The 23,077-nt window shown below is 42.3% G+C and overlaps 1 protein-coding gene across 7 annotated transcripts in view; it reads right to left on the bottom strand.

The window, feature by feature from the left end:
* JCAD (junctional cadherin 5 associated) overlaps window positions 1-23,077 on the bottom strand; it is a 151,669-nt gene that overhangs the window by 49,150 nt on the left and 79,442 nt on the right. Inside the window, exon 1 of one of the 7 annotated variants that reach the window (XM_019498222.2) lies at window positions 7,645-7,744. The exons of 5 other annotated variants lie outside the window; for them this stretch is intronic. The gene's annotated coding sequence lies outside the window, so the exon portion shown is untranslated. Of the gene's footprint in view, window positions 1-1,348; window positions 1,545-7,644; window positions 7,745-23,077 lie in introns of those variants that run through there. One more of the 7 variants, XM_014609041.3, reaches the window with a different exon arrangement.

Here is a 23,077-nt window from a genome sequence, read left to right as displayed (position 1 = left end):
GCATGTTTGCTGTTAATTCACCTATTACGTGGGGGACAGAACAAATTTAAGCTTTGTAGTAGCTGCATGTTATCAGCCAGTCACCCATTTTGTCACTTGCCTGTACATACAGAGTAATTGAAGCTTTTAGTGATGGCTCTTCAGTGTGATACTTTGTTTTTTTAAATATACAAATGTCTTTAAAGCATTTTTATTTCTGTTGTTACTGGCAAGAAGCTAATGCCTTTATACCACCAAGCTGGTTGTATTGCAGTAAAGCCCTCATGTCTGCTATAAAGCACCTAAAATGACAGAAATTGTGTGGCACTTTATGGCTAAACTGATTACATCTGGAGAGATGCCTGGAGAATCAGAGACCCAGGCTGGCCATCAAGCTCAATAAACAATCTTTACAGCATCTCCCTTACAAGGGTTTAGTTGGGAACAATAAACACGGCAGGAGAACTCCAGGGATGCAGCAGCCAGGCACTAGCAAGGAGACACGCACACAAGCACTTCTTAGATTTCAGTCTTGGATTACTGAACCCTAATCCCTAAAGCATTAGATTCACTCTGTGAGGGGCAGGACTTTCAGCAACCTGGGGTTAACATCATTATTTCTCTAATGTATCCCCTAAGAAGTCAAAAACAGTCAAAAAATGTATATAAACAATGGAAGGCTATCAGTAGAGAAATCGAATCCACTGAAGCAACGGTCAGTTCATCAACTACCTAGCAGGCCACTGGAAGTGAGCCCTGGCTGTACTTACTTGAGAAGAGTCCTTAGAAGCATGCAACTGAGCAAAAGCCTGACTTAAAAAGACTGCTTCTAGGGTTGCACGGGTAAGGCAACCCTTCTCTTATGCTTCGGATTCCACAAAAGCATAGAAGAGCAAGGGGAGCTGCAAACTGCAAACCCACATTAGGTGGTTTTAGTCTTTAGGTTTCTGCCCCAATTTCCCCCAGGCTGAGAGAGAAGCACATGCCAGAGATCCTAGTCCACAGCAAAAGCCAAGTGGATCATAAAACTCATTCTTCACTGGTACTCAAATAACTTGACTGGAGATCATATAATCTGTTCCTGCTTCAGCAAAATTATTAATCTGTTTGAAAAGTGTCCAAGCTGCATGTAGAGAATCTCTCTGCTCAGACCTCTGGGATAGAGCAGAGACCACAGTTTGAAAAGATGAGAAAGTTCTCATCGCTGGCAGCTACATGACAGCTCTGCAGTGGGGCAGTTTGTTTTTGCAGCATGCCTTAAAACAGAAACAGCAAAGTCGCTCAGACAGTTCTCTTGAAATCTTATTTCAGAATGAAATTAACTGGCTGGAGCTGGGAGATGTAATAAGAGAACAGGTCAGTGACTTACCAAGTGGCTCCGTCATGCTTGCTTCTGTCCTCTGCGCTGGGGAGTACTGTGAGAGTGCTTTGCATGAAGCAGCCAGTGCTGAGCATGCCTAGTTGAGGGCAGCCTGCCTTGCCTTTCCTCTCCTCTCCAGCAGCTTAATGACTTTGAAGTGAGCTTCAAGCTTCCTTCAAGTTTTCAGAGACCCCGTTTCTAGGAAAAAGGAGTCTATCCCTTTCATTTCAATCCAGGTGGCACTGCCGCTGTTTAATTCCATCGGATCATTTCATTATCATCTCTGACAATGCTTTAGCCATAGGAAGTAGCTTATCCCCTCAGGATTAAAAACTTTCTTGCTATTGTGCTGCAGATTGGAACTGTGTGTGTATATACACATATATGTAAAATTAACTTCAAATGTAATTGGCATGAACCCACAGTGCCTGGGTGAGATAGACTGCAGCTCTGACCCAGTCTACACAAAGGACCCGCAAACCTATCACATTCTCCAGGAGCTGTTGGGTCTCCTGATGTGGTAATGGCCCCTCATTCTACCCCGTTCTTGGATAGACATCCATACTTCAAAATGTTTCCAAAACATCCATTCTTTGGTCCCAAGGACCTGCCTATGCAGAACAGCAGGGCCCAGAGCTCGCAGGTTGAGTTCATGGGCTTCCTCCTAGCCTTGTGCCTGGAATCAAAGATCCATGAATCCAGCTTTAATCCATTGCTGCGAACATGCTTACTGCTGTGGTGGAAAGTGCATGTCCCATGCAACACTTCCAGGTGGTAAAGCAAGCTCAATGCATTTGAATTCTAAATAAAACCAAGCATTTGAGGAGCTGGGTGCCTGGTTAGCTTCAAGCAGAAACCCCCATTGGTCATAGCTGCACGCCTTCACAGGCCTCCTGCATAGCATCTAGCTATGAAGTTGAGTCAGCCAGACTTCCGCATGTAGCATCCTCCCAGAAAAATAACACTCAAAAAGCAGAAAGGCCTGACCCAGGCGCACCAGCCGCCAGTTCTGATAACAGCAGGCTTGTTGGGAACATCCTTGAGTGTGGAGTATATTATTTTCTTTGAAAAGACAAACAATCACCCCCAACTCCCCCCCAGGAGCTGCAGAGTAAGTAAGCACTGTACAGTTCATAAGAAAAACATTCGCCCTCCCTGTGCAAGGAGGTTCTGTAGGAAGGAAGATTATAGTTTATCAAGAGAAAAAATAGGATGTGCTTTTAGAACTCTCTCCGGCACTCTTGGCTGCCACCCAGGACAAGACATCAAAGGGATCCCTTCTTGTCCAGGGAAGTGCTTTTGGGGCATTTGGGAGTTTGGAGACTAGCGGCAGGAGATGGTAATCACAGCACATAAGTGATGACTGGAGAGACAACCCTACGCTTCCAAATCAACCCACTGGAAGTTTCTCCAAAGAAAGTTACTACATGGCTCTGTGTTCTTAAAGTCCCCTTTGCCTGTAATACTGGTTCCATCTGTTTCTGGTTTCACCATACCCAATAAATATGACTTGAATGATTTATCTGATTGGTTTAATGAATTGTCTTAAAATAGATTATTTGATGCTGTATCTTCCCACCGTTTGTTCTGGCTGCAGAGATAGATGGCTAATCTGAATATTTAATAACATTTTTCAAATAATATATTTGTGGATCATATACTTAATTTTTTCCTAGGTTTATGTGCTGCTTCACATCTTTGAAGAAACTTCCACCCAGGCTCCCAAAGCACTTGTAACAAACACATCCATGACTTCGGCTTTACCCAACCCCATCAGGTATGTGTTCTTTGCTCCATTTAATAGCTGGAGAAACAGAGTACAATGAGGTTAAATGACTTATCCAAGATCACCCCAGGAGTCTACAGAACAGCCAAGAACAGAATGTAAATGTCCTGATGCTGTAGCTGTAGGACCATCCATCTCCTGGCCTTTTTTTGCTTTTTGCTATAATCTAACAATTAGTCTTTGATCCTGCAAGCATTCATGCATGTGTGTAACTTTTCACACAGGAGAACTTTTGCCAGCTTCCATTGGACATTACTACCTTCAATGGGACATATCACAGGCCTGAGGTTAAATAAAGGTCTACTATCTGCTGGATCAAAGTCATAGTTTTGTTTCATAGGTTATTCAGAAAAAAACTCCACTTCTTTTGTATGTCCCACAGGTCACTTACTGGTATATATAATAGAAAAATTAAATGGTTTCATGAAAGCCATAGGGCTGTTGTCACAAAAGGCATGGAACAGATACTCTGTGATGAGATGATTAATATAATCTGTCATAAGTGCAGAGGGCTGAAAATTGGGACAATTATTTAAACCTCTTCTTGTGAAACTGGGAGAGAGAGTAAATAGGAAATAACCAGAACTGATGCCTCATGCAGAGACCTTTCTGGGATAATGAATGTAATTTGCACGTGTGTAATCTTAAATACACCAGGAGCTGTTTGCTATCCTGTGTCATCTTTTAGTGACAAGAATGCAGTCCTGGGAAGCAGTGCTCCTTCCTGCGCCCCAGCCCCATTTACTTTTTGTCGTGTGGTTTAGTATGCACTATACAAAGCACCTCTCACTCCAGGTCTGGTAGCTTCCTGCCACTATAGCATAGTCCTCAAGGGATTGGCAATACAAGAGCTAGCCAGAGCTGACAAACCAGAAGAGGAGAACTACGTACTGAACACTATGACTAGGGACAGACATTACGCATAAACCAGTTTAAGTCATCAGAAACTGGTTTAAAGCTGTAATAGAACAGACATTCAGTGCACATAAACTGGTTTGAAAATGGCTGAAACTGGTTTGAGAGAAATCTGGTTGATTGTAGTATCTGATTTAACTGATTTGGGTCAAACCAGTTTATGCAATCTGTCCCAGACCCCTTCCTGGTTTAAGTTAAATCAGACACCCTCAGCATCCCAGCATGCTCTCTGGGTGCCCAGAAAGCTGGCCCCTTCCCTCTGCTCCCTGGCTGGAGCTCTGGCAGAGACTTGCAGGCACAGTAGCATCTGCCTGGCTTCCTCCTGCTCTCTGCCTCTCCACACCACTCCCTGCTAAGCAGGGATCCCCTGTCCCCTTTGCCTTACACAGACACCTCAGCATTAGCTAGTAGACCACATGCTGGCTATGGTCCATGCTGTGGCAGACAGCAGTGTTGGTTTAGGGCTTTTTGCAGCTAATCAACAGTTCAACTGGTAATGTCCCTCCTTCCTTTCTTGTTTAAAAAGAGTTTGAACTAATGAGAGAGGCTGTTTGTTTTCCAATGGGGTGATAAATGCTGATAACAGAGCTGATAAATGCTCTGTTAGCAAAGGGGGGGGGACCTCTCCCTAATCCTGCCAGAGCCTGGCCACACCCCCTCAGCTCAGTCCTGCCAAAGGGAAGGGAGGGCTGCTCTAGCACCCCCCAGCTTCTAGCCTGAGCCACTGCAGGCATGTGCCTGCATTGCTGGGATGTCTGTTCAGTTATAAAGTGATTCAGCCTAGCCAGGTTAGACTAACTTACAAAGATTGAATCAATTCAGGCTCAGGCTTTCTGAATGTCTCTCTCTAGCCTATTAGTGTGGATAAAAGAGGAAGAGTCTTTTCTTGTCCTTGGGGCTAGGTGCAGATATTTAAAAAAACTGAGATAGAATTGATTTAAAGTATGCGTTTTTCTGTAAGTGGTGTAGTTTAGATCAGTAGTGAACAGAAACACATTTGCATGGGGGGGGGGGGAAATCTTAACCTGGATTCCACCATTTTAAAACCAGCCTATGCCAAACTTATGTTCTGTTATAGGTATAAATCAGTTTCCGATCAGTTAGACTGATAAAAGTGTAATGTCTGTACCTGGCCCAGGAGTTAATGCTACATCCAGTACAACACAAGCAGATAATGCTCCAGATTATCAGCTACTCAGCACATCTTGGAGGGGTGGAAATATTTTTTTATCATGTTATTTTCCAGAAGTTTTAGATCTGCAGTTGCTCTGGAGGTACAGTGATGTAAACTCTGAATTTTCTCCTGAGTCTTTCAATAGTTAATGTTTCTTTCTGGAAGTCTTAGCTCCTGACAGTGAGAATTTCAGCTTTCAGTTTTAAAATAATTAAGTTTCTAGCTCTCCCAGTTCCATAGCAAAGCCTGAACATGTGAATGGTGCATAATTAAATGCTCAGAAACTGGAAAGCAGATATTAAAATTAAAGGTAATAGATGTTAACATCTCAAGTCCATTCTCCTGGGAGTGCTGTGGTATTGGTGTGGCCAGCCATAATGGTCCAGGGAATATGCAAGAAACAAGATTTGTGAGGTTCCTAAGAAGCTAATTTGATTATTTGGTCCTGCCTTGAATCATGATTTTTGGTGGCAAATGTAATAAGTACCTTTTAGGGAAAGTTCTTATTGAGAAAAGATGACCAGGTAGCTGAGGCACCTGGGAAATCTGGGTTCTAGACCTGGTCTTGCCACTGATTTGCAGACTATGACACAGCTACTTTGTTGCTGTTTCCTCTCATCCTTTGCATATTTAAAATGCAAAATTTTCAGGGTAGGCATTGTTTCTTACTACATGTTACTACGCCTGGAACAATGAGACTCTAAGTCTTAGTGGGGGCCTCTAGCCCTTCTGCAATCCCTATAATTAATTCAATGATAAGGTCAGGAGCTAAAAGGAGAGTCATGAAAGGTGGGAGGTGAGGAGGGCAGCTCTGCTTTTCATGCTGAAAGCTTCATCCATTCCTAGCCTGGCTGTGCAGTCCTTCACCATGCCTTGGCTGTTGTAGAGAAGGCTCCCCCTCCTGGCTCAATTTGACTTCTGGAGAGAAGGGTGGTGGTTTAGCACTTGAAAGCTTCAGATATAAAATGGGTCCAGAAAGACAAAACATGGCAGTGAAAGAAGTATATGAAAGGGGCCCACAGAAGAATTGCTGCATCCAAAGCTAAGACATACAGATCCAGAAAAAACTGGCCAAATGTAAGAAACAACGGGCAAGAAGGTAAGGAGAGGGAAAGAACAAACTACATCAGCCAGCACTTTAGTAGCAGCAGCAATCCTGCTTCTTCTAGACCAGTGGATCCCAAACTGGGGTTTGTGACACTTAATAAGCATTGTGATGAACTCCACAAATTCAGTTATAGCAGTATGACTCAAACTGGAAGTGGAAAAAATGGGGAACAACTACTCCAGCCATTGATACCCATGTCACTGATGGGTGACATACTAAATGATGAATGAAGGAGAAGCTCTGCAGTGTTCAGTGTAAACTCTTGCTGCTTTAAGCCCATGGGAAGTCAATGGGAGCTTTAGTAGTGATTTCAATCACATTGGGACTTGGCTTTCAGCAGTTTCTTTCCACCTACCATATCCCAAAGTTTGCTGCTGGTGTTCCATCATCAGCTTTGTTGCTCAGGGTAAGTACTTTTCTTGCATTTTTGCTAAGCTTGTTATTAGCTTTGTTACATCTGTTTTGGAAGTGACCTTTCAAAACAGGGCCTGGTTGGAAATGCAAGAGATATATGGGACCAGCAAGTGTTTAAGGAGTGATACAAGACAGAAACACTTTTTAGTTTTTAAAATGAGTAAGCATATCAAAGTTTCATTTAAATATTGGTACAGCTCTATGGTTCTCATTGCCTGGAATGTATTTTGGAGCATATGCTGAAACCACCACATACCTGGAGGTTACCATAACTAACTAGCCACAGATGTAGTATTAAATCCATCCTTATTTTCCCCCCACTTCTATGCTATATGGGATGCATTATAGCCACAACATATTAAACTTTCTTGGAACACATGCTATTCATAAACAAAATTACTATTAAGTTTTTGCAGAAAAGCAGGTCACATGACCCATCTGGTCAATAACCACCTGTTTATAGAACTGGCACCTTTCTCATTTGGACCATGGTAGTCTGGAATATTTTATAGTTATGTCAAGGGAAGGCATTGAAATTGAAAGGAGATGTATTTTATTTGTCTGTTGTTTGCTGTTTTTAGCAGTATTTTGACCTGGTCATTTAGATTCAGTTTCTTAACTGTTTTAACAGCTTCCTGAACAGTTTAATGAGCAGACCAGAAGGGTGTGTGGGTGTCTTGGAGCGGTGAGGAACAAACTCAAGGTATTTTTTAATGATCATTCTTTAGAAAGAGTGTAATATGCATTCATTGCTCTAGAAAGGTGCTGGATTGGAAGTTGAGAGGAATGAAGGTCTCTGATAAGTCACAGAACTGATACAGCATGGGTTGCAGCAGCAGCACAGCAGTTTTGCAGTGGTTGGCAAATTCTAACTCAGAAGGACTACTTTACAGGAAGACGTTTTTTACCTTCAAAGCCCTGTCAGTCTTTGGCCTTGGCTGGGGCTGCGCACCAGTGTTGCAAAGGAGGTGTCAGATATCTGTGTCCTCATCACTGGGAGGGAGTTGGATATTTTTGCTGCACAAACAGGGATACCAGTAGAAGAATGATAGTGTAGTACAATAATTAATTAAACAATTTTTCTCTACTAAAACTTGTGTGGAAAGTGCTCAAGTCCCTCAAGTGCTAAATAAACATGAGGTCTAAGAGGGAACCAGTCAAGAACAGAGTTTCCATTTAAAGAAAGCACTTTTGTTCCATAACAAATACTCATTCCTTGAGACAGGGCTAGAACTGTGGCTGACATGATTGTTTAAATGTTTCAGGCTTGAGAAACATTTTGAATTCTAAAAGCACTATGTAATGGGCTAACTACTGCTACAATAATTCTTAGAGCATCTTTTTTGCAAGTATGTTAAAGAACTTTCTAATATGAAGATGTGTATCTCACATACCCATGAGAGGCAAGGAGGTATAAGTATTATTGTCCCTATCAGACCAGGAGGGAACAGAAATGATCTTGAGGTTAAGGCAGAAGACTGGGGCTATGCCTATACTTACCCTTGCCTCTGCCATCAGTATTTCTGGCAGAAGACAGGAGCCACACTGCTTGACTACATGCAGGTCCAAGCATGTCTGACAGGTCCACACAGTAGGGGTGTGCGAAGTGGGGCCTATTTGATGTAGATTCGGATTTGGCATGAATCAAGGACAGTGATTCAATTCGTTGATTTGGATCACTGTCCCTGATTCAATTCAACCAAATCCAAATCTGAAGATTTGATGCTGATTTGGAGAATCAGCAATTCAGACACAGACACAGCTTTAAAAGTTTTTCCTACATACCCAAAGGTACCAGTGCAGCTTATGAATGCTGCGATGCTGGGGTGCATGGAGCGTCCCACAGGAGTGTGGGGGGTGCCCTCCATGTGCTTGGTGGTGAACCTGGAGGTGAACTGGAAGTACTGGGTCCGCTGGGGAGCACACTGGGGCCCCCCCTGCATCCACCCCCAGCTTGGCAATTGGCTGCAGGGGGACCCCGGGTGCCCCCCACAGACCCAGGAGGCACCTGGGTGGCTGAAGTGCTTCTGGTCCACTTCCAGGTCTGCTGCCAAGCATGCTGGGGAGCCCCCCGCACTCCTGTGGGATGCTCTGTGCTCCCCAGCAATGCAGCGTTCACAAGCTGCCAGCTACCTAGAGGTATATAGAAAAAACATTTAAAGTTGTGTCTATGTCCGAATTGCTGAATCTTCCTGAATCTCTCTGAAATCAATTCAGAGGGTTCCGATTTGATTCACAGAGATTAAAGGGTCCTCTGATTTGATTTGGATTCAGAGATTCAGCCACCGAATCAGGCCGAATTTCCGCTGAATTGAATCAGGAACCGAAGCTTCACACAGCCCTACCACACAGCACCACTCAGCAGTTATGCTGCCCAAGTGTGAAATGCACCCTGGGAAGGAACCAGTTGCTGAAGGTGTGGAAGGGTGTACATGTGCCTTCTGTCACCTGCCACATGGTAGCACAAGCCTTCCTTCATTGGAGAGAGATGGTGCAATTCAGCTGCGAGGTCTGATGGTTCAGGGGATGTCTGAGTGTAGATGCACTCAGAGTGTAGCTGAGTAAAACACTGTAGTATAGATTAGCCATCAGCCTTGTGTTCATTGAAAAATTACCTGTTGACAATAGGTGTCAATAATTGGATCACCTATACCTAATGTTGACCCCTGCTGTCAGTAATGAGTCATTTTTCAAGTACAGACCAAGTCACCAGAGTGGACTTCCTGACTTTATAAACATGGAAATAATACATGAGCAAAGGGTGTGAATCTCATTAAGAGTCATGTGACAAAGGTTTCCACAATGCGTAATTGCAATGAGGAAAATAAACCTATGCAACAAAAGATAAAAACAATGGCCTGGATTTGCATCTCATTGGCCAAGGCAGGTGGGTCTAACCCTGAAAGATGTTGATTAACTGCTAGGAAGAGCCAGTACCTCTAACTCTGATTAACTTCAGTGGTACTTGACAGTGCTTGGCAACTCCTAGATGCTCAGTATCTTGTAGGATTGGGTTCTAAATCTGAATACTATCAAAGCAATAAGGCACTTTCTACTCTCTGCTGCTTCAGTATAAATTTGGATTAAGTCCAGAATCACATAATACAGGGCTCTCCAACTGGTGGCCTGCAAAGGGTTAATCCTCACCTCCAAGCTCTCACCTGACCTCAGACCAATGGGAGGAGTGGATTGCAATAGCCGCTGGAGTCTCCAGGCTCTCCCCTCCCTCCTCAGGCTGCTGCTTCCCGCTTTTGGCAGCGCACAGGGCTGAGAGTGAGTCCAGGGCCATGAGCAGGAGGGATTGGGCAGAAGTAGGGGGAGGAGGGGCTTGCACAGGCATGCATTACAATGGGGGGGGCAAAGAGAAATCGCACCTACATAGCATAGCAGTGGGGGGCATGTGGTGCAGTTGCGGGGGTTTTGGGAAGTGTCTGCGCAGCATGCCTGGCACAGCTTACATGGCGAGTCATCAGCATTTGACCTACTGGAGTTACACTAGTATGGACAAAATGCAAAAGAAGAAATAAATCCAACTTAGGTGGTAGGTAAAGTGATGCATATACCCTATGCCTCCTTTGTTAAATTAACTACAGAAACACTTTGAAAGGAGCAGTTCCACTTTTGGAACAGCTGCACACATGTTCCTAGGTACCAGACACAATTTAGCTCCCAAACATGTCATGTATATAATAAAAAAAGCTCACCTGTTCTCTCATGTAGAGAGAAACTGATAAGATTGTTTATCCGAGAGAGGAAACGCATAAGAGGAGAGATGATGAACGCAGCCATGCCTGATGAAAACGTCAACCACTAGGTAAGGTCTATTAGGTAGTTTTATTCACCTTTCTGATAAAACAACTACAATTAAATTGTATGTTGGCAAACTCAACAGTAATTGAAAGGATTTTTTTTAATATAGTGCCTAGTCAGACTAAAAAACCCATTGCCACAAGGTGCTATTGAAACCCAGAGTTTAACAAGAAGCAAAGAGAAAAATATGAATAATAAAAATACCTAGACTTATAATAGAAAATGATGATAAATGAGACCTCAGAAGTGATAAAGCCCTTCAAGCTTCAGCACTTCCACCAGTCTCTAATTATGGGCGAAACTTCCCCAAAAGCAGGTTATCGTTATCTATCAACAGCATTAATATGGCCTCCATTACTGGGGTAACTGAATGTATCCCAACGTCCTTGTGAAAATGAAATCTGCATTTTATAGATGGGGAACTGAGGTGCAGAGAAGGCAAGTTACTTGCACATGGTTTACAAAAAGTCTGTAACAGTGCAGGGAAATGAATCTGGGTAGTCTAAATCCTAGATTAGGGCCCTTAGGACTGGCCCATCCTGCCTCTGTGTCAGCTGCAGGGTTTCTTCTGCTGAAGTGGGCAGTACTGCTCCTCCTCCCCCACCTCCCTGAGTCAGAAACTAAGTCTGAACCTGGTTGACTGCAGTCCAATCCAGCAGGGCAATCCCAAGCCCCCTACATGTGTTTTTTATAGTAAAAAAGAATGACATATTGAAGTTCCTTTTTCAAAAGAATATAATTATAGACACCAGTGATGGAAAGATTTTAAACCATTCTGTCCACCCTTATGCAATGTAGAAATGCTTCCTGTGCTGTATTGTCCAGCACAACTCCTTGTATCACACATGATGGGGGTTCCATAGTGAATATAAGAGCTTTTCTATTTTTTAAATAATTTGGGGGAAACTTACCCAAATGGCACCCATTGGTATGAGAATGGTGAATGATAACAAGGCTATGACAAAACAACAGATCTAGCCCAGCACTTCGTCTTGTACTAGGATACAGAGGGAGTTAACTTATGTCTAAGATACTGACCAAGGTTTATGTCTGAGACATTAAAAACAAAACCAATAACTTATTGTAAGGGCTTTGCCTTGTTGACCCTAAAGTTCCACTGAATTTAATAAAAGTCTGAAAACAATGAAGTTCCTGTAAAAATTAAATAGGTTTTTATAGATATTAATATACAAGTCTACACAATTCAAGAGATGGCATTATCTTTTCTGAACCATGCTACAGAACTTAATGAAGAATTATGCCTGCTATAGAGTAACATGGATTACTTTTTTTAAAAATCTATACAAAAGATAATGATTTATAGGATTTTTCCACAAGAAAAATCTATTGTGATGATGATTGTGGGGTAACAGAGAAAACTACATCTACTAGATGTACAATAAATACATCTGGAAAGTCCTACGGGAGCTTGCAAAAACCTCTGAAGCCAATGGGTTCCCACAAAAAGAAGTGTAGCACCTAAGAAAATTAGGAACAGCCATGATTTTCAACTTAAAAAATAGATAGTGTGTGGTATTGCTACATTTGTTTTCCAGAGTCACCCCTTGCAAATGCAACTGTCATCTACTGGATTAAACAACGGAAGGAAAAATACAGAGGCACATGCCCTTAACTGGTGAGCACTGAATGTTGGAAAACCCAATTCTGAGGTGAGTGGAAGTCCTTTGTTATCTAACTGATGCATACCAGAATGCCAAGTTTCAACAAATCCAAACAAACCTTGACATGGGAGCTTATACAGATGTTGGAGCTGCTGGAGTGAAGCCAAGGAAGTCTACAAATTGTAAAGCAGCCTACCATGACAGGAGCAGGCAGCGATAACATCCTTAATTGTTATTTAAGTAGAACTCTATGTCACAAGCAGGTTTCAGGGTACCAGGATTATGCCTTAAGCAACATTTTAATAGACAATCCTTCCGAAATGGCAGACCAACAGGTCACATAAATATCAAATCATCCTACGTTTGTTGTGTTATCTGTGAAAAACATCAGGCCAGTTCAATTCAACGTAGGCTGAAAGTGTAAGCCCAGGCAAAAACATTGCCAGACCAGCTACAGTCTTCCCCCAGACCCAGCTGCAAGGAGTTAAAGTGGGTGCAATTCTGTCTTCAGACACACATGGGTCTCAATCTACCCTGGTCACATACATAAGGACAGAATTTACCAGAGTGCATTTTACTCACTCCAACATACAAAAAACTAGAACTCTTGGTTCCAAAATTATACCTTTTGAGTTCTAGTTTTTTGTATGTCTTTTTGTCTCAGACCAACACGGCTACCAAGTACACCCCTTTAGTCACTCATGCATTTTTTTAACTCCTCTGACCAAACTCTGCCATCCTAGTCCTGCTCCACTAAAAACACTACGTGAGAAAGTCTGAATCAGAAGTGCTATGATTTGGCTGTCTGAAAGGAATCTGTGTCTACAGCTAATGCCACCTGGACAGAAATGCTGGCAGCGGCCAAGGAAAATGTATACATTTGGTAGAAAATCCTTCTTAAAATTATAGTGATTCTACTTTAGCATCATGTGACGATAATAGTGTATCATGATAATAAGACTCATTTGCAAGCAGTCACCAATTTCAATACAATGGCCTTTGAAATCTATCAGTTCTTTAAACAACGTTGTGACAAAGCTACACTGGTCTCATATACACATTTTGTTAGGTGGTAGCAGACTTTAACAGGTAAAAGGCATCAGAACAGACTTCGTAGTTTTCATGTTACAACAGCTTTTTGTTCAGGTACTAGCTCCCATTCTGGAAGAAAGGGAAAGTGCCAGCACTTATTTAATAGGACCCAGGCATTGCAACTATAAATCTTACATTAGGAAAAATCTCATTCAGATTAATGAGAAAGAGTCATTGTACAGTTTATTGGGCTCTTTATTTAGGAAACTACAAATTTAAGGCTACCACTGCATCCTTAACTTGTCCAGTGAATGTATCCCATACAGTTCTCTACTGGGGGCTTCAGAAATATGGGTAATAATTGTACTTGTACACAGTGCTATATCCATTGGACTTAGGATCAGCAGGGTGTAGAAGTGATACTACTAAAGTGTTAACTGATCACTTCCTTTCTCTCACTGGCTGGAATTTGAATAGATTATAGGCACTGGGAGAAATATCTGTCATATAACCTCCCATTAAAAGGCAGGCCAATGAAAAGATTACAAAGGGTGAGGATACAGTTCTAATCAATATCAAGCCCACCGCAGTACAGAGCATTTGATACAGCCAAACATCCATCTTGTTACTCATAATACACTTAATGCTGGTATCAATACTAATAATATTTTTGAGAAAAAGGCAGACGTTACAGAGAGATTGTACTGGTACTGGAATATACCATAAGAAGATGACAGTGCTCAGGGTGGATGTTGATGTAAATACAAGGTAACCGGGAGGGGGGGAGTATGAACAGTCCAGCTGTCAGTTCATGAACCCCGGCATCCCCAGAGGCCATTCCTTTCTGTAGGAGAAAGGGCCCAGAAAAGACTGTGAGGTTTGCTTCACATTTTCTTTGTAGTCTCTCTTCAGGATGAAGGACTTTCCAGCTCTGCACTGGGATGGAGAGCAGCAACTGCATGGAGCCTAGAGCTATGAAAGGGTAGCAAGCTGTAGGCCCACCGGTCCCACATAGCCACAGAGCCAACCAGCTCCTCACGTGCTTCCCAATCTGCCCACTCCACCGGACAGGGCAGTTCCACTTGGAGCCATTTTGCCATTGGTCTTCACCACCACGTCCACTCCCTATATTAAAATGATATGCTCCAGTCCAGCTTCAAGCTGTTTGTGCAGATACAGGAGTCACTGAGTGAAATGCTGTGGACTTCTGAGCTGGTGGTCTCACTAGACCAGCATTTCCAAGATTTATGGAAATAGAGGCCTCCTACAGAAATATGAAATCTGCTGTGCCTTCCTCAACTCCTGGCATGAGCTGTTAAAGGCCTACCCCAAATTAATGGTTACTCAGAGTAGATAAAGTCCTACAGTCCTTAACAGAAGCTTTCCTTTCTTTTCAACACAAAATAACCACACTGTTAACTATTTTACTGCTCAGGCTTTAAAGCACAGACATGGACACCTCCCCAGCTAGGGTCTCCTGACGGGAAGGGAGCAGGGCACACTATAGAGCCACTGTCTCAGATTTATACCCAAGCGCTCACCAGCCCTGTATCCTGCAGTGTTATTCTCATGGCAGTTGTGCATCAGGGAAATATCATTTCCACAGCTGAACCATCCTTTGCATTAACTGCCTCCCTAGGCATGGTGTAGCAATAGCAAAGTATGTAGCATAATCCAATGGAAAGACAACAGCAGAAACTGCCAACTGCCTTCTCACCAAGTAAATCAGTATCAGCAATCACAGGTACCCAGATCTCTATTGGGAAAACAAAGCTTGACTTGAAAGAAGCAATTCAGGCATGGGACTACTTTCAAATGTGTCTAATTTAAGGCAACAGAGGACCAAATCCTCAGCTGCTGTTGGAGAGTCAATTGATCCCGTAGTGTCATTGGAGATGATATCATTTTCATCAGCTGAAGCTCTAGGCCAGAAAGTATTTTCTGCCCTTGCCAATCCATGAGTATTCCAAAACAGACTTGGCCCTTGAGGCAGTTCCTAGACAAAACAGTATTTCACTCATGAGAACTTGGGGGGAAAAAAACAAGCAACACCTAAATGAATGGCTGTCTGACATCATCTTACAGTAAGTCAAAGCAGCATGGAAGAGCTGACTTCAATGCACTGAAACAAGAAAATGAGAATAGAAGAAAGTCATCTTATTCCAGTTCTCTTGTGGTGCTTTGCAAGAATCTGACAATACCCATGAGTTCATATATCCCATGCCAGTTCTACCACCAAACCAAGACACAAATGCTCTAAATGGAAAGTAAAGTGTGCAGCTTTACTTTAAAATTCTCACTTAAAAAAAAACCCTGAAAAAAATAAATAAAAAGGGAGAGGAAGGGAGAGTTTGTTTTCTATATTTTCAAGAGTTGCTTTCTCTTTCCCAACACTTTTATCATCACAAATACCATCCCAAGTAGTAGCTGGCTCCATAACTAATCTCAGCAGAAAGGTTAAAGATCAAAGGATTTGGACACTGAACTACCCTCTCAGCCTTACAAGTGGTTTTGTGATAGATTCACTGGCTGGACATACCTTGTCAGGAGATAGTAGATGCTGGAGGTAAACGTTAAGGTGGCAGTTTCGAGAGCCTGCGCTGCTGCTTTGTCCCATGGGTATACAGAGGACATGAGGTCGGGGAAGTCCATCCAGCACAATAAATTCACTTGAAGTAAAAGCCAGTGATTACTTTTCTAAAAAGCTCTCTAACATTTAATGCTCACTGAATGAGGTATTTAGTGCTTATTATTATTATTTTCAAAACACATTTTGAATCCCTCACAAACATGAACCAGAGACTATAAAAAAATAGAAAGTCACTCATCATGCTATATAATATTATTTAACCCCGAGTTTCAGAGCTGTGCATAATTTTTCTGTCCATTTTCCTCTCCTCTAAAATATATAAATATTTTAAAGTCTGTCAGACTAAGATGACTGAGAACCACAGACACAAAGAGAGAGAGGGAGAGAGCCTTGCCATTTCACTACACTGAATTCATTTCCAATATAAAAAGCAAATTATTTTAATGCAAAGTTTGCACAGATATGTGCAACTGAGAAATGTGTGCAGGGAACCCACTTATTTTGATGGCAGTACCTCTTGCTGGAGTCTGAATATCTATTTGGGTGATCTGACAAAAATCTTTCAACCAAGTTCATATGGTTTGCCATAAAAGCATTAAATTCTGCCAGATTTCCCCTCCCATATGATAAAGCAGTTAGCAGACCTAAGCCCATGTAACAGACACTTTTGTACTTTCAAATATATGTCTCTGGTAGGGCTCTATATGAACAATCTGCTATTCTCATTAAGCCTTTCACTATGGCGCCCTTAAATGCAGTTTATCTAAACCCCTGCTAGACTATAAAATGCTTAATTGATTTAACACGTTCATTCCTGATGATGTCAAGGAATGGTTGCAACAAGCTACCAGATGAACTGATCTGGTGGCCTGTAAATTTAGATTTCCATTCCAGGGATTATTATAACAAAATACTATGATTCAAATCCTTCACCATTTATAAAATTATTTGTATTGAGTCAACCAAGAACATGTAAACAAACTCTCTCACATCAATACTATGCTGCATTCTCACACTGGTATATTAAAGAATAACATATGTATGTAGTGGCACATTTCAGAAATGAGTTAGATTTCAAATTTGGTGTCTTTTCTGTCTGGGTAAGAATATGTTTCCTGTTTGACATCACTGGAAAATCTGCAGAACAGCAGAAAACTGAAGCGGAATACTACTGTGAGCTCCTCATAAGATAAATTGGCTGTATATCATATATGTGTGTATATGTAGTTGGCTACTGCACTCCAGTCATATTGCAATCTATATTTCAAAGGGACCATCATTCCTTCTCAAATTACTGGCACTGGAGAAGCAGCAGAGCTTGCAAACATGCTCTCAAAAGTTCATGCGTCTTGAAATCTATGTGAAATGGGTCCAAATAGTAATTTTCTTGGAGAGCCAAATACCCAGATTTCACACAGGCTGGAAACAGCAAGGATTTTTTATTTATTTAAAAAGTGGCAGTGCTTTTAGTTTTTTGCTGATTGCAATACTTATATCAGAGGTTTCCTTTTATCTTGTTCAAAGTTACAGTGTGTTCAAGTTTCAAGTTGTCAAACAGCCAAACAAATAATACAGAGCCTGTATTAAATGAGAAGCACCCAAACCAGCAGCTGGCAACGGTCTGCTTTCACAAATCCAGAGGGAAATAGAGGAAGACAAAGTACAACAGGACCTAGGCTTACATCTACAGTTAACATTATTCTTCCTTCAAGTAACTCATTGGGCCATCACAGTTTGGAGAAATTTCTGGGATCCTTCCTAGGATAAACCAGCATCTCAGTTTAATAGCAGCTGTTAGTAGAAGCAAAACTGTCATATTTACCATTCTGTGAGTTTTGACTTATATTAATAGGATAATTTTAATAGAAAGAAACAAAGGATATATGAAGTTAGCGGGAACCAGATGTGAAACCAGAGTTGCTCATGTGGCTACGCTGCCTTCTTCTCCAGTCCTTCTATACAAAACCAAGAGACTCCTATTTTGACTACAATTCATTGCCTGGGAGGTGAGATCCCCCCCCTGCCCCCTTTCCGTTATCCAACATTTGTTTTGATTTTAGTAAAAGTTTTGGTTAGATGCTCACCATTAACTATCAGGAACTAGCAAACTCTTAGCGCAGCGTCCCACAACTTCTCATTCCAAATGCAGCAGACATGATTTACTGTATATCATCATATCTTCAGAAGGAAGCAGAAGCATAGGTAACCAGTATTACACACAGATAACCATTGCAACAGGAGAATATACACTATAGCATATGTGTGTTCCATATATAATACAGAGTAAGTGAAATTCAGTTTTCTATGTGCTGCACAGTGGAGATTTCTGAAAAGTGCAGTTTTTTTTGTGAATTTCTGTTAGATCCCTCTCAGCAGGAAACAATTTTGTGTAATACCAATTTCCTACAGAATCTCACAAATCCTTCCCTGCAGGGATTTTACCTTTCAGTAGTCTCCACTGTACAGTACACACAATCTAATTGCAATGGTACAAAGTCAGATCTATGATGTAAGCCATGTTTTGCACTCTCCAGAGGCTGGCATGAATACTCTCAGTCTTTACTACAAGAAAAGCAACAAACATTGCAACTTCCAGTGACCACACTGATTTTGTACTGAGATGGACAGCAAGTGCTGCAATGCATGAACTAGAGGACCATCAGTCTTACAACTTTTGAGGCACAGGATTACACTCCTCTCTTGACAGCAGAACCTATTAGAATTACACCCATAAAAACTGGACATGCTTGGGCATTGAAGCCGCAGAGGAAACACTTCCATAATGACTGCCTGCTAGAAAAAAGAAATCCTTCCAGTAGTGCATTTCAACACCACTGCACTCTTCCTTGAAGATAAAAGCAGTTGTCACTTTAGAGCTATGCCAGTACAGTTGTCATTTTCTACTAGTCCAGTGAGCATGGGAATGCTGAGGGATGTACAGAGGCAAAGATCAAACACAAATTTAAAAGGGAATGAATACAGAAAGCCACTAAGTAAAGACACAGGGATAGATTCTCACCTGGTATAAGTTGGTAACTCCACAGTTGCCAAAGGAGCTGATCTGCATCAGCCACAGAGTCTACCCTCCAAACAGTAACACATCTGTCCACCATGAAAACTGAGCCTGATGGATATTTTTGTTGGTGGACACAGCGGAGAGACTAAGGATGGAGGATTTGGAAAAGAGGTTCTCTTTTGCCCCTTCATTTGGGTTCTTCTGGCATGGATAGAGGTAGGGCAACAAAGGAAATCTCACACTGCTGTTGCCTGGTCTCTAGGTCAAGACAGTTCCCATCTCCAAGGATCTTTAGGACTAGTCTAGACCAGGTCAGCACCAAGTCCAGTGCATCATAGGGCTAAGACTATCTCATCCACCCGACAGGACTGAGCATATCACCCACCTGAGTCCACTGGCCCCACTCCAGAGCTGGATCCTCACCAATGTAGCACATCATCTGGCTCATCACCAGACCAACTAGAAGCCAATGGTTCAAGAGTGGAAATTGGGGATAAATTCAGAGCAGCCTCTGGGAGAACTTCCATCTTTGGAGAGTACCAACAAATTTGGGTAGATAGGGTGTGCTTTATCCCATCCTCCCCAAGACCTGCTTTTGGCCAGCTCAGACAAGCCCTCAGTGTGGTAATGAAAATTCACCCAAACAAAACAGCCAAGGGAAGTATGACCAATTGACTGCTGTTCCACCTTGTTATTTGGGATCATGTTATCTTTTCTTAATGCTCTTGTCTTGCACTGATGCCAGGATAAATGCGAGACAGTTTTTCAAGGGGACTCTACTTTTTGCAAATTCAGAGTTGGCTTATGTCTCCAAAACCCCAAACTAGTAAGCAGTTTTCAGATTACTCTGTGACAAGAGACATGCATGCACAGAGTTCAGGCCTTAGAAATGTAGTCCTATGCATGTTTTCTTCAATTCTGGATAAAAACATGGTGTCAATGTCAATAGCATCTTGATTTGTGGTCTCATATGTGCAGGAACCATAATCAGCAGCTAACTATGTATGTGGCACTGAGTACAGAATCTTTGACTGATGAGCTAAAAGTGGAGCTGCAGTAGGCTGGCTAGCAGAGGGAATCTTATCATTGAGTAGCTTGACATATTTTCCCATGAAAACCATCTTGAATAAACTCAAGACAGTTCATCACACTGTGCCCTATAGGCTAGAATTCTGATAGGTAAGTACAAATGGGACATGCCCTACTTGGTAATGGCTATAAATATTCCATTAAGTAGTTTTACTACTTGTCTTTACCAGCACTAAGCTATTTATTAACCTAAGCCCAGGGGTCCCAGATATGATAGTCTGGTTTAACCTGGTCCTACTTAGAACTCCTAGAACTTTACCACTTAGAGAAGAAATTCAACACAAAGAACCCACAATCACCTCAGGTCTCATCTCAAGAGTTAATAAAGAAAGGCATCAAGGTGCATGTTGCTGGCAAAGTTGTCATTCAAAGCTTTGGAGTAAGATAGCTGGAGAAGCACTCAAGAACCATGTGTTTGGGAGCCAGTCTGTGGTGGCTTGTCCTGTGGGTGTGCCAGGAAGGGGGCAGTGGGGTCCCCCTGTAATATAGCTGGGGACAGCTGCCTTTTCTGTATATTCTGGAGTCCAAAAGCTTCATGCCCACTTTCACTCTCATTGCATCGCTTGAGGTGCTGTAGTGTGTATGGAGGAGACCATGAAGCTCATCAGGCATAGCTCTGCCTCTCCCCCACAACCACTGGCAAACAGATATGACACAGTGCATGGAAAAAAATATGCTGCTCTTCCTGGAGGGATGTATGCCAATGATCTCAGGGAGATATTCCACCTGCCTGGGGTCTGCTGCCCTGCTAAGAAGAGCTCTGCTGATATAGTATCTTAAAAGTGGGAAGAAGGAGGAGCAAAAGCAAGTGCAAACTAGCAGTACATAAGAAAAAAAAATCTTGTATAGGGGGTCAGCAACATACTACCCAAGGGGTGGATCTTGCCCATGAAGCCACTGGATCCACCCTATAGAGCTGGAGGGCTTTGCCTGTACCCACACCCATGTCAATGCCAGGGCTGTGCACCAAGGAGTTGTGCCATGGAAAGGCAGCTTTCAGCTGTGCCCATGCCACTGCCTCTTCTCCTCTCCTCTCCTCTCCCCCTCCAGCTGTGGCATGGGCAAAGCTCCCAGCTGGTGATGAGCTGCAGCCAGGTGATGGAGGGGTGGGAGGGAAGCAAGGAGAGGTGGCAGAGGCATGGACACATTTTGCAGCTGCCCAGCCTCAGTGCAGCTCCCCAGTGGCTGGAAGCTGTGCCTACACTACAACTACAGAGCAGAAGGATTAGGATAAGTGGCAGCAGCACAGGTGCAGCTCTCAGCTGCTGGGTCCCAGCTTGGGCAGAAGGAAAGCCCCCTGCTATTGACGTGCCACCAAAGCCATTTGGCCTGCATCAGACTGGAGCCAGGTTGTTCTGGCCTGTGGCGTGTTAAAGGTTGCCATACACTGATCTAGGACTATACCTTAACCTATGGGTCTCTACAAGTGAAGAGAGTAGAGAGGGAGAGCTCTTCTGCTTGCAGAAATTGAACAAGATACTGGTATGATGCTATATGCAGCAAATGTATTTTTTTTACTATATTCTTCAGGGGAAGAGAGGAGAGTTCTGCTTTTACTTATTGGCATGTAGAAGCCAAGTTAGAATTTAGAGGCTTTTCTATTCCTGGTTCTGGTATTTTCAAAGAGCTTAAAGTCTAGTAATATCTGGTGTACTCAGCACAGGAGCCCAGCCTCGCTAAACTATCTCCATCTTTCAGCTATCTGCAAATTGAAAACATGCTCAAAATGTTGGATTTTTGGTTTTTCCCCTTTTCTTTCTTTTCCATTACTGAATTCAGTGGAATTAATAATGTCTAGTTTTCCTCTCATTCAGGCTTACATCTTAATTTTTTAAGTGTCTTTTCATTCTGGAACATCTCAAAACTTCTCCCTCTTTAGAAAAGTTACAGAATAGCAAGGCCATGGTGGTCATAGTTTCCTTTGCCATTCTTCAAGTTCTCCAAGTTGGAGACATTTTGAAATAGGAAATAGTATTAAAGCATAAAAAATTCCAAAAGTTAGGAAGAAGAAAGAGCAAAAGAACATTGACATTATTAATTTATTGTACTCACCAGCCAAAAGTGGAAAGGCAAGAGAAAAAAAGGGGGGGGGGCGGGGATCATTTTTTTCAGCTTACAAAAATTGAAATAAAATTTAAATTTCCATGTCAAATGGAAGTTTCTGAATAAATTTTTCATCAGGAAATATCAAAATGAACTGAATCAACATTTTCCTGCAACAAGTATCAGTTCTGACAAAGATGCATCATTTGGAAGGAACATTTTGGTCAGATCAACTCTACTCCCCATTGAATGGGTTTTAACTCACCCTTTTATCACCTCTTGGTCAGATTGCTGAAATTTGTTTTTTTGCTCTTGAAAACTGTTCCACAAGCTGCACTACCTACTAAACGAACTTTTTGCTTTTCAGTATATAAATATACAAATTGTGGGGCTTGCTCTGAAAAGGTGAGCTCATTGCCAATAAACCAATGGATGCATTTGAAGGCTATAACGCTGATATGTAAATCCACCAGACACCTTATACTCCAGCTATCCAGCATCTTATCTGATATTCAATTAACCCCATTAATTTGTATTCATGATATTTAGCTTTTGGGATTTCTAATCCAGAAAAATGCCTTCCTTCCTGAGATCACACAGGACCTAAGGTACGAATGTGATTTTTCCACAGTAATCTAGGTCTGCTTGAAAAAGTGTCTAACCTAGATTAGGGGTGGCTAACTAGTGGCACAGATCCAAAGTGGTACAGGTAGCTTCTGTGTATAGCACAGGATGGATTGTGGAGGGGACACACAACACAGTGGTATTAAAGGCAGGAGGTGAAAAGCAGAGCAACCAACCAGGCAAAGGAAGGGGATCAGAGCGCAGGGCTAGTTTGTGGGAGCGCAGGGCTAATTTGTGACACCTGCTGAAAAAGCTGCCCCCCCGACCTGGACCATTTAGCCACACAACTGGCAAATTCACTGATATGGATTAATTTAATATAATATGATGGAAAAATGTGTTTGTAAACACAAGAAAGTAGCAGTAAAAGAAAATAGGATTAAAGCAGGGGCAGGCAACTATTTTGGGTGGAGGGCCGCTTACTGAGTTTTGGCAAGCCATTGAGGGCTGTATGATGGGCAGCCAGGGGCAGAAAAATATTAATTTTCTAAATTTTTTTAGGGGTCCTGCAGGTT

This window comes from Alligator mississippiensis, chromosome 5 (assembly GCF_030867095.1).
Source record: "Alligator mississippiensis isolate rAllMis1 chromosome 5, rAllMis1, whole genome shotgun sequence".
NCBI classification, from domain to species: domain Eukaryota; kingdom Metazoa; phylum Chordata; order Crocodylia; family Alligatoridae; genus Alligator; species Alligator mississippiensis.
The sequence above is the reverse complement of the archived record's forward strand: the minus strand, read 5'-3'. Positions and strand labels throughout refer to the sequence as shown.